Raw genomic sequence first — 12,829 nt, forward strand, 5'->3', positions numbered from 1 at the left:
TTGATAAAGCAATATCATCTGACAATAAATTTCTAGTTTGGTATTATCTATAAACAACTTGAATTTTAACTAAAGCAGAAATATTTACAGTGGTAGGCAATACAATAGTTCATATAATGGTATGACTACATGGACATCACTTTGACTCTATGGGCAAAGTGATTTTGCTTGATTAAAAATATTAACTTGGTGTAGAGGAATAAATTGTAACACATCTCCCATTAATGAAACTCCCAGTAAAATTGGACTTTCTCCATGCAGATATGAATGAATTGTTTAGAATTATATTGGAAAATGCAGCTCATAAAATAAAAGTTTATTTTGTCATATAATACAAATATTGTATTTATGGTACATAATTATTTGTGGCCATGGGTGAGGCAATGAGAGTCTATGTCATAAATGTTACTACTTTCATTTTATCATAATTTATTTCTTATTTTCTTACTTCTTATTTCTTATTTTCTTATTTCTTGTATTTATTTTCTCCATAAAAATAGGACCCAGTAAACATTTGGTGTATTGTTGGGTTGGTGAAGGAAGTTTCTACAAGTAGGGTTTTCTGATTGTATAAATATTCTATATAAAGCATGGGAAAGTTGGAACTAAGGTGGTATAATTCTTGAGCTATTCCAGATGTCATCTGTCCTTAAGGATCTTTCTTCATCCACTTGCTCACATTTAGTGTGGATCAGTGAGACTATGATAGTCATTAGATGTATTTGTTGATATTTCCACACCTTCTTCTTCTGGGAATATAATAGGATTCCATTTCTCTGTCTCTGTTTGTTAGATGTGGTCTTGTGAATTTACTTGACCTAGTAAATATGAATAGAAGTGACACATGTCACTTCTGGGATGAAGCATTTATGAGAAAGTGCTCAATTGTTCATGTTGATGTCCTCTGCTATGGTAAACAATGGTGATCCAGATAATGGAGTTTTCAAATAAGTCTGGGTCCTTGAGGGAGAATGATATGGAACAAATCACTTTGTTGACCCAAGATTATGTGTAGCATGAAGAAGAAATAAACATTTCTGTTTAATGCCACTGAGATTTGGGGGTTGTTATAATTGTCTCATCTAGTCTGTTCTGCCTGATACAAAAGTTGGTACTAGAAGGAAGGTATTGCTATTAAAACACACACACACACACACACACACACACACACACACACCCCTAAACCAACAACAGCAAACCTTGAAACATATATCATTGGTTTAAGGGTCAAGTGGAAGATGGAAAAGAAACTGTCACCAGAGACTGAGAAGATATATCTCATGGTAAAATATTTGTAAAATTATAATCTCTGGTAAAATGAAAGGTAAAATTATGTACCTAAGGATTTTATTGCTGTAGGGAAAAGAGTAAAAAAGATGGTGGTAGTGGTATGTGTAAGTTGCTCTTTGTCAAGTCATGTTAAAAAAAAAGAGTTCAGAAAACACTTGCTTAGTTTGTAAACATTTATGCAATGGATATAGCCCACAAATTGAGGGAGTGGTGGGTGGTTATGATGTGTCAGTATAAGTTGATCAGTTGTAACAAATATACTATTCTGTGGGGGATGATGATAATGAAGCAGGATATTCATGTGTCTGGGGGTATGGGTAAATGGGAAATCTCTAACCTCCTCATTAATGCTAAGTTTGAAACTGAACCTGCTCTAAAAAAGAAAGTCTTTATAAAGTATTTGGGGTAGGAGGAAAGGAAGTTCTTCTGGTTTCTCCACTGCTATTTTAATATAGGATGTTGCAAAGATTTTAGCTTTCACTGATCAGAAATATATCAAGACAATCTATTTTAGTTGTGTTTTCTATCTTACAAATTTCAAATCTCCTCAAACACTTGGTATTGGACAGATAAAACTGCCTCAATAATTTAATTTAACTGATTGGCAAACTTTTTTTGGTAAGCCCTATCTTTCCATCGATACTGATGATGTTTATTATTTCTGAAATGACTTATATACTTGAAGTATTTATTGATAGTTGTTAACTTGTGTTTTTGTTTTTTGGAAATTTATTTTCTATGTTACTTCAAAGCCTAGGAAAGTTTTTCAAACTCATTGTCTCTATAATGGTCGTGATATTAATCTAAAGGAAACTAAACTCATCTCTGTTGTTCCACAGCCTCCCCCCCCGCCCCCAGTCTCCTGTCTGTCTATGGCACGGCTGTACAATGACACCACTTCTAGAAAAGGAAAACAGATTCAAGTTTAGATAAGTGTAGTTATGTGCTTCATTTAGGGAAGTGACAATCTGGGCTAAATGTTCATGTTCGGTAAGATGAAAGTGGATGGTTTAGAGCAGCACCTCTCAGCCTCAGCACTGACATTCTAGGCTGCCTAATTCTTTGTGGTGGGGTGCTGCCTGGTGGAGAGTAGGATCCTTGTGGCATTGCTGATCTCTACCCATTAGAATTCTATTGGCCAGGAGAAGTCCCCAGTGTGACACTCCAAATTGCCTCCGGAAATTGACAGAAATCTCCTGGGAGACAAAATTGCCCTCCGTTGAGAATTACTGTGCTAGCTAACATATATATATATATATATATATATATATATATATATATATATATAAAATTAGGTACAATGTTTATATATGCTTAGAATATCGTTATGTTTGTGAAATGATAATTAGAATATTCTGCAGGGTCAACCAGAAATACATATTTAAATCTAGAAGTATCAAATGTATGATGAAACAAAATAAAGAAATTCTTAAGTTGTAATTTCATTTAAATGAATAAAGAAAAAGAAAGATACCCTTCAGAGATTTATTTTCTGATTGTATTAATTTCTGTTACCTCTTAAACAATACCAAAACTTTCAATAGAAAAAAAAAGGAGGGGTGCCTGGGTGGTCCAGTCCGTTGAGCATCCAGCCAGCTCAGGTCGTGATCTTGCTGTTCCCGAGTTCAAGCCCCATGTTGGGCTCTGTGCTGACAGTTCAGAGCACGGAGCCTGTTTTGGATTCTCTCTCTCTCTCTCTCTCTCTCTCTCTCTGTCTCTCTCTCTCTCTCTGTCTCTCTGTCTGTCTCTCCCCCACTCATGCTCTGTCTCTCTCTCAAAAATAAATAAACATTAAAAAAATTTTAAAAAAGAAACTGGGAGAGCATACTCAAATATTCAGAATCAGTTAGCTGGGATAGGAAAGTGAACACTCACAGGTACACATTCACCAACATTAAATGGGAGCTGTGCATCCAAATTTTGTTAAAATTATGCACATTTTGCTATTTTTGCTTTATAAATGTGCAAGAAACATGTGGATGCATATTTCTCTAATCAGCAAACTTTTGTTAGAAGCCCTAATAAACTAAAAAGAGAACATGCCTGCACGCTCTGATATTCCACAAATTTCCTTAATCACATTCAATTTTTTCTCCATTCTTTAAACACATTTAATCACCCCCTCCCAATTTAAATTAATGTTTTCTTTGCAGGGCAAGACAGGTTCTTTTTGATGAGTCAAAAAACATGTTACTCTGGTACCGTAAAATAGCTTTCTCTTCCCTCACTGTATGCCTATACAGCCCTCTCTAGTTCTGAACCCTGAGGAAAATAACATTTTCAGAAGGGGGAACCAAAAGGAGAATAGCATCTGATAACAATAACACATAAGCACTAGTCTGAACTTGAACAACTCGTGTTACATCTGAGTGAAGAAAATATCTACTTAGTACAGAAGAAGTGTCATATGTGGTTTCAGAAAACCAACAAAAAACAAAGCTAACAGCAAGGGCTGTTAGCACAATCACAGCAATCCAGTATGGCTTCCTAAACTAATTTGTTGTTACCTGATGGAAAGGAACAAAACAAAAAAAGAATCTCCAGCATGTCACCTTTCATTAAAATTGTGTTTCTCTGAGATTTTGTTATTTGCAATTGCTCATCTGTTAAATTAAAACTTTTAATTCTTCACAGTTTGTCACCTTTTTAATTCTGGTCTGTTGACATGCACTTTTTTTTTAAAATATAAATCCAAAGAAAGTTCAAAATGCAATTTGAAAGCAAATTAGCAATTTTGCTGGCTGCTAAAAAAAAGAAAGCTTCATGCTTCATCTGTATTGTTTTAAGTATGCTTTAAAAAATGAACCAGCCATACAAAGAGGTTGTTCATCTGTTTCTTTCCTAAACAACTGCAACGTTAGCTAATGTAATGGGGTTGCCTGTAGTTTAAAGGTCTTTCCCTGTCATTTCTTCTCTTTTGTTCTATTTCAGAGGACATTGGTGATTGGAAATAAATACTTGAAGCAAACAAAAATAGGCAACAAAGAAATCTTGATATAGTAAGGAGCAGGACAAGCAAATAGAAAATAACAAAGATGTATAATAAAAAATATAAAGTGAAATAACATATATTAAGCTAAACAAAAATAAAAAGGTAGATACAGGATATTTCTAGGGAGTTTAGAAGATTACAGAATAACAAATGCTCAAGACACATGAAAAATATTCAGCATCACTAATAATGAAATAAATGTAAATTAAATTCAAATGGTGAAACTTGGTTTGGCGAAATTTTTAAAAGTTAAGGGGCAACAGTGCCAAGAGTGTGGATTTTAAAAATGAGATCTTTTTTGTACTGTTGATGAGAATCTGGGTTGCTGCAACATTTTTGCAGAGTTTATCAACAGTTAGAAATATATTCCTGGAAAAATACAATGATTCATATTCATATGTTCAGTGTAGCATTGCTTGAAATCTCAAGAGGAGATCTGTGGAGTAATACTTAAAAAATGTAATATAAATAGTAGGTAGTGCTTCCCCTCCCTTTTTAAAATAAGTTGGCTCTGTGTATGATCTTAGAAAATGTCCGTCATCAAGTAATAATAGAATCAAATTGCAGACCTGTAGGTATGCATGTGTTTGTATGTGTATATGTGTTAGGTATATATATGGTTGTTAGAACTACAGTGAATATAAAGTACTGAGTACATTTGAAAAAAAAAAACAGAACAAAGAATCAATAAATATTCACCACCAGCATGAGTGTTGCTTGTGCCACTCCTACCACCTACCACGACCTGGAATTGACCAGGGGCCTGTCAGACACATGCATCCTAGCAGGAGCTGATTTAGGAATTACTTAACAGAAGAAAATTGCAATTTGTGTTTAGGTTATGCCCAGAGACAGAAGGCTCAGAAATATTGTGTGGAAAAGAGCTCAAGGACAGAGAGAGTTCAGCGCATTGAGTCATCCCCGAGAGCGATGTTATTTTAACCCTTTTGAGCCGGCTCTTTTTCATTCTCTTGGGCATTTTCAGTGCTACTGACAGGCGACATATGGCATTCACCTGCTATTTCCAAGCATCATACTGTATGTATAGGGTAGATAATAAAGTCATTCGCTTGATTTGAAACATTAGTCCAAACTTCACCCAGAAAATGATTCAGGAAGCTCCTTGGTACTTGCTCTGAGTTTCTTTCTTTCTTTCTTTCTTTCTTTTAAAATTTTTTTAACGTTTATTTATTATTGAGAGACAGAGAGAGAGACAGAGCATGAGCATGGGAGGGGCAGAGAGAGGGGAGACACAGAATCTGAAGCAGGCTGCAGGCTCTGAGCTGTCTGCACAGAGCCCGATGCAGGGCTTGAACTCACAAACTGCGAGATCATGACCTGAGCCCATGTAGGGTGCTTAACCAACTGAGCCACCCAGGCGCCCCAACTGCTTTGAGTTTCTAAGAGCTAGTTTGGTGGAGAGTGAGGGAACTAGGGACCTTTCTGTTGTATTCAGCCAGCAACTAAGCATTCCACTATGAGGCTATGTGTGTCTTTTGAGGAAAGAGTTATTAATTCTGAGGTTCTCTTAGTTCATGCACCCTGGCACCAGGTCTGAGCCTTACCTCTACTGTTCCTCATCTCTTTCCATTTGGTGGTATGCAGATGTGTAGAAGAAGGTACCTTTGGGACCTCCCTCCATGAGTTTTTAAATTTATTTTATTTTATTATTTTATTTTAATTTTAATAGGCTTGAGGTCTTTTATTACTTTTTTTTTTTCACATTTACCATGCCATGAATTCATAGGGAATGGGTTCCAGCAGCTCAGGCTCCTTTCCATTGGTTCTCACGAAGTGTGCTTCTCTGGGTGGAGTAGGCTGACTCTTCATTTGAACCCAAGTACCTTTCTTATTGGCTTTCCTCTTATCCTCCTGATCATTTTCCTTCACATGCTTCAGGAAGCTATCTTGGCTCTTTGAGTGCTTAATAGGCTCAATACATGCATTAATTCTTTTGGCAAGAATCTTGCCCTTAACTTGTTTATTTACAAAAATGCCAACAGCATGCTGGGTAACATTGTAGACTCTTCTAGTTTTGCCATGATAACATTTGTGGGGCATTCCTTTTTGAACAGTGCCCGTTCTCTTGATATCTCCAATATTACCTTTCTTATAGATTTGCATGTATGTGGCCAATGCAACAAATCCATATTTTCTAAAAAGGCCTAAAGAACATATAGCAGGTACCTCTTCTCTTTCCTTTGTGTTTGTAATTTTGGAAAATTACTGGAAGATGGGGGTGCTGGCCAAAAAGCCCTCCATGAGTTTTAATCTTTCCCCCGTGGTAACAGTCAACACCAGAGAAGCTCCTTTCTCCAGGACCAGAGCCTGGGAGACTGTTGCTTTCTCATCCACAAATCTAAATCATTGACTGACTTGTGGGGCTCTTCCTTCACTATTGCTCTTAATCCTGGGAGAGACATTTATTTTCTTCCTTCAAAGTAGATCAAATATCTCATTTTCATTATCCTTCTATAGCTATCATGCCATAACATGAAGATTTAAGATAAATTGAACATGCTAATTGGGAATGTGATTCTCAGATAGCTCTTAATTTCCCACCAGTAAAATGATAAGGCACAATTGACAAAGGGAAGAGTGGGTTTCTGCAATTTGTGTTGTCAGGTTTCCAAGTAAGAGTGGAGGCTGATTTTAAAGTCAAGAATTAAAACATATGAAAACATTTAAATATATGAGTTTGAATTTGACATTTTACTGTTCGTTCATGGTGGGCACATGTTGTAGCTAATTTTGTTTTAACCCAGGGTGAATGGAATTTGGTTTTTCAGTTTGCTGTATTGTGCTTCAAGCTATTTTGAGTTTTTGTCTATAAGCATTTCTTTTGAGCATGCCCCGGACCCAACTGACATTGCACTGATATCCTGACATAATCATTGGGGGTGGGACAGACTGTAGGAGGGGTAGAGGAAAAAAAAGGGGGGGGTGTTTTTGAACCTCTCATTTTTTCTTGATTTTGGTTTCTTATTGTCTGCTTTTTAAAAATTTCTTACCAATAAGCTTACTATAATCTAGTTATTGTTTTGTTTTAAAGATGGGGCAAGAGCAAAATGAATGAGAGCCAATATTTTCTTTTTGTGAGGGCCTCCCGCACCCCATCCACTTCAACTTGGAACAGGGTGACTTGGAGACCGAGGGCTCTGAGCCTGAAGCTTTCACAGCATTGACACAGGATTGAAGGACTTGGGGGAAGGAGAAAATTGGACCCTGAGAATCTGTCCAGCTTTTGTTCAAACAGTCAATGAGAAAGATACTGGCCTTTTATGTTCTCAGCAGTCTCTTTTGAACAAACAGAGGCTGTCAGACTTCTGATTTTTTTTTACCTTGTTGATTTTCTTTTCTGAAAAAATGGTACAGTACAAATAAGAGAAAATTCTCAAAGACAAGTCAGATACTGGAGTCAGTACTGCCATCAAGGCGCTGATACCAAGGCTCTGGGTGAGTGTGTTCAATGTCACAGGAAGAAGGAAAAATAGAAGTACTGTGATTTGACCTTCCTGAATAAACACACAACACAATTTGAAGACCTAGTTGGACTATTTTTAGCAAAATAAGTTTTACACGGTAATAATGCATTCATAGTTAATGTTGAATAGAAATGTGACCTTTTTGCTGTCAGTTATTTTGCTTACAAGCTATATTGCAGCACTTTGTAAAGTATCTATTTATAAATTGATACATCTGACATTGAGTTGCCCTTTTATTTACTTATTTACTTTGGTTCAGGCACTAAATAAGAAAAACAAATCAGTTTTTGTTTCTTTACGAACTTAGGGTATGATAAGGTTGGTAAACTTTAGTTCAAGCTAATTTTACCAATGATACTGCACTTTTAAGATCTATGGTTATTCTAGTGGAAAATTGGTTGTAATAAGGTAAATATTTATAGGCACCCAGAATTTTTAGAACTACTCATTTTTATGTTTGCCTTTCCGACTAGTCACATATTCTATACATACTATTTTACAATTATTTATTCTTTGTTTTCCGTATATGTGTAGAGAACACTGGGCTAAAAACTTCAGTGAATGTATGACCACAGTCCAAATAGATTTATGGGCTAAGAGCTCTCTGAAGAAGCTGTTCTGTCTTTAAAATGGAGAGGGTAATATTCTGAAGATACAGATTAATGCATGAAAATATTTTAACCTAAAGTATAATAATGTAACATTTTTAAGGCAGTTAAAAGACTGGAGAAATATGTATTTGTATTTCATTCAAAAGGACATCCTATGTGAACATCAAGGTTTTGTGTGTGTGTGTGTGTGTGTGTGTGTGTGTGTGTCTATGTGTATAAATGTATATATGCACATGTATATAAAACAATGTATATATCTGCATATAATTTATGATTGTAGATCGCCATGTACACTTAAGAAAAATCATATGTGTCAAATATGTCTATGTGATTCTAACTTAATTTGAGTTTACTTATGTAGGTGAGTGTGTATTTATATATTCACTTACTCTTAAGAATATGTTTTTCTGGGGCGCCTGGGTGGCGCAGTCGGTTAAGCATCCGACTCCAGCCAGGTCACGATCTCGTGGTCCGTGAGTTCGAGCCCCGCGTCAGGCTCTGGGCTGATGGCTCAGAGCCCGGGGCCTGTTTCCGATTCTGTGTCTCCCTCTCTCTCTGCCCCTCCCCCGTTCATGCTCTGTCTCTCTCTGTCCCAAAAATAAATAAAAAACGTTGAAAAAAAAAACTTAAAAAAAAAAAAGAATATGTTTTTCTGGAACTTTCCCTGTATGTTGGTACTTACAGATGTTGTGGCCTAAGCATATTGGTGATAGATTTTATTAAGGTGTGGTATTGAGAGGTATGGTAGAAATAGTACTGGATATAGGGTCAGAAAACTAGTTCTGAGTCATGGCTAGGTCAAATACTCTGAGACCTTTAAGAACTTAAATCACTCTTCTGCAATCTATTGGTAATCTAATAGGTAAATCTATTACCTAGTATACAGAACTATTGGAAAGTTTAAATGTGATTATTCTAATGAAGGTGCTTTATAAGACCAAAAGTGTCATAATGCCACTTATTATCTCTATACCATTGTTTCTATGGCAAGTTTTAGGAATGGTGAGTGAGGATATGTGACATGGTAGTACCTAGAGTAGGGTAAAGGGGGCAATACTTTAAGGAGTGAGGATTTATGTACGTCCTCTTCTGGAGGGCAGAGTCTCTACTAAATTATTCATAATTCTCATTCATGGGAGACTTTTTTCCCCCCTTGACTTGCTTATTCATTTCACAATTCATAATAGTATGAACGCTTGGATATTTATTTCATTTTATGTTATAATCCAATGTAATTTATTTTCTTGCTCCATTTGTTCCAGTTCCGGCATTGGGGAACTCTTTCAGTTAGCCTTTACCTATTATTGTGTGGTTTCTTTTCTCTTCCTTCCCTCCCTCCTTCTCTTTCCTTCCTTCCTTCCTTCTTTCCTTCCTTCCTTCCTTCCTTCCCTCCTTCCTTCCTTCCTTCCTTCCATATTTCTTTTGCATTTTTTACTTTTTGGCACTACAAGATGTTTCAGATTCTTCTTGTATATTTCCTGTGCCGGACCTAGAATCTACTATTTCCCCAAAAAGCTGTAGTTCCCTCTATCAGAGGATGGTGTTAGAAACCAAGATCTGGATGCTAGGTGTCCTTGTTAAATAGAGGTGAAGCTGCATCTAGGCCCTCTTGGCTGGCCACAAAGCATGTATGTGTGCATCTCTGCCAATTTATAAATATTTCTCTATATAACCCAGTGTATCTATATTAAGTTAAACATGGTATTTTCAACTTTAATCCATTATCACATAGATTATTCTAGTCCCCTCCTCTTCCTTATCTGTTAGCTCCAACTCCAATAATGAGAAGCCTGGCTTTCACCATTTCACTATGAGTTTACTCAGTTGTTCAGTTCGGGTGTACATGTGTAGCAGTATGAAAATTGTTAACCCATTTCTGTTAATTTTTCTGCCACTGGATAAAGATGTTCAGATTTCTTCCTACGTTTAATCTTTTACATTCTTATCCAGTCACTTGTTTAGCTCTCTTCTCTCTTTGCTCTACTACTATCTTTGGCTTCACCTTAAAAATCCTCTAAATACCCTTCCTCCCCATTTACATATAATTTCTCCAATTAATAAGTTTTAGTTGTTAATGTTTATTTATTTACCTTTAGTGAGAGGGAGGGAAAGAGAGAGGAGAGAGAGAGAGAGGAAGACAGAGAATCCCAAGCAGGCTCTGTGCTGTCAGTATAGAGCCTGACCCAGGGCTCAATCTCACAAACCATAGGATCGTTACTTGAACCAGGATCAAGAGTCGGTCACTTAACAGACTAAGCCACTAGGCACCTCTCCAATTAATAAGTTTTAGTTTTGTAAGATTATGTCAAGCTGTTCAGCTGTCTTTTTTTTAACAGGTCTCGATTACAAGGAACTATTCATTTAGTTAGTATTGCTCCAGAATAAATCATTAAGAAAATAAAATATTAATCATTTACTAATTTTGAACCATCGGGTGCTCTTAAGATAAATTTTGATATTAAAGCAATATTATAATTAATATGCATACAGAAATATACTTAAATTGTTTTTATTTCTTTGATTATATACTTTGAGTACAAACTGCTTCTGTTTGCCAACAATAGAAAAAAATTAGGGGGTGTATTTGGCATTGAGAAGAATTATAACCTCTATTAACTGGATCAGAGACTGTATGAAGGTATGAAATATGATGTTGTTTGTAATGCCTTTTTTTGCCTGTGGAAATGGGAACATAAGATGGTTTTTGGAACACCTGAAGAAATATTTCATTGCATAGCTTTAGGGAAAACAGGAACAATACAGAATATTTATTATATAAATAGTCTTTGTGCAAGATCCCACAGAATCTGTGTTCTAGGTATAACAGAGGTGTCGTCCCATTAAAAAGGAAAGCTACAACAGTAGCAAAAGAATTGAAAATTTGTCGGGAAATATATGCTTACATGAGACAAGAGTATAGTCATTCCATATATGTATTCATTTATTGACTCCTGCTAGTCATTTTCACACATGTGAATTTCCATGCTCCTGTTTTTAGGCACATATATGTAAATAATTGGTTCTCAAAATATTCAACATCTAGCAGTATCCCTACAATGCACAGCACAGCCCTCCACAGAAAGGAACTACCCAGTTCAAAATGTCTATAATGCTGAGGTTGAAAAACTCTGGTCTAAAAAATGGGTATGCAGTACTGTTCATACTGTCGAAAACGCTGAGCATATGTAGATACACATTTAATTGGTGCAATGGCTTCTGACACCAATTATGCAGAGTTAGGCTTAACTTTAAAGGTTAAGGACATTGTTCTTACTTTAGACACTAGTCACGAGTTCCAGAGTCCCCAGGCCGGTTGTACCTCTAACCAGCAGGCTACAAATTTGGGGGTCCTTCCTTACCCCCTCAGGGTTTGATAATTCACTAGAACAACTCACAAAACTCATGAAAACATTATGCTTCTGCTTTACAGTTTTATTATAGCCAAATAGTACAAATCAGAACCAATCAAAAGAAGACTCACAAAGGGTGAGATCTGAGGGCTCCCAGACACGAAGCTTCCATGTTCTCTCCCTTTGTTATGATATGTCAACATGTGAAACTACATAGAGGACTGCCAACCAAGAATGCTTACCTGACCTTGATGTCCAGAGCTTTCATTGGGGTTTCATTATGCAGGTATGACTGATTGAACCATTGGCTATGTGACTGAACTCAACCTTTCCCTCCCTCTGCTTCCTGGACATCAGGCTCATATCACATGGCTTAAAACCACTATTACTCTGATCACACATTGATCTTGCTGGCATGGCCGACCTGCAAACTGAATCACTTCTTATACATAAACATAAACTATCTAGGGGTCCTCAGTGATTCACTTCATTAGCATATATTATCAGGTTCCACCATGAATAACAAAGACAGTCCTATCTGAGAAATACCAAGGATTTAGAGACCCTCTCCCTGAAACCAGGGACAAAGACCAGCCAAATTCTTTGTTACATAGGAATTGGTTTAGAAAATAGATGATTATATGGGGCGCCTGGGTGGCGCAGTCGGTTAAGCGTCCAACTTCAGCCAGGTCACGATCTCGCGGTCCGTGAGTTCGAGCCCCGCGTCAGGCTCTGGGCTGATGATGGCTCAGAGCCTGGAGCCTGTTTCCGATTCTGTGTCTCCCTCTCTCTCTGCCCCTCCGCCGTTCATGCTCTGTCTCTCTCTGTCCCAAAAATAAATAAACGTTGAAAAAAAAATTTAAAAAAAAAAAGAAAATAGATGATTATAATCTTGATATTTATCAAATACATTTTCCAATACTGAATTTGACAAATACAGACAGGAAGCAGCCAATTGATATGTATAAAAAATGTGAATAAATAGGAAAAAATTGTATTTTCATTTAGGGAAGAGGATGAATTGAGAGTAGACCTAAAAATATATTAACTGGGATATTAATCTATAAGTTTTTATCTCTAGGAAGACAAAATTGAAATAGT

General features: G+C 36.5%; 1 pseudogene; it reads right to left on the minus strand.

Annotated features, from left to right (window-relative positions):
- Window positions 1–6,007: 6,007 nt before the first annotated feature.
- Window positions 6,008–12,829, minus strand: part of LOC125171594 (60S ribosomal protein L21-like) — a 76,293-nt pseudogene continuing 69,471 nt past the window's right edge.

This window comes from Prionailurus viverrinus, chromosome C1, assembly GCF_022837055.1.
Source record: "Prionailurus viverrinus isolate Anna chromosome C1, UM_Priviv_1.0, whole genome shotgun sequence".
Classification (NCBI taxonomy): Eukaryota; Metazoa; Chordata; class Mammalia; order Carnivora; family Felidae; genus Prionailurus; species Prionailurus viverrinus.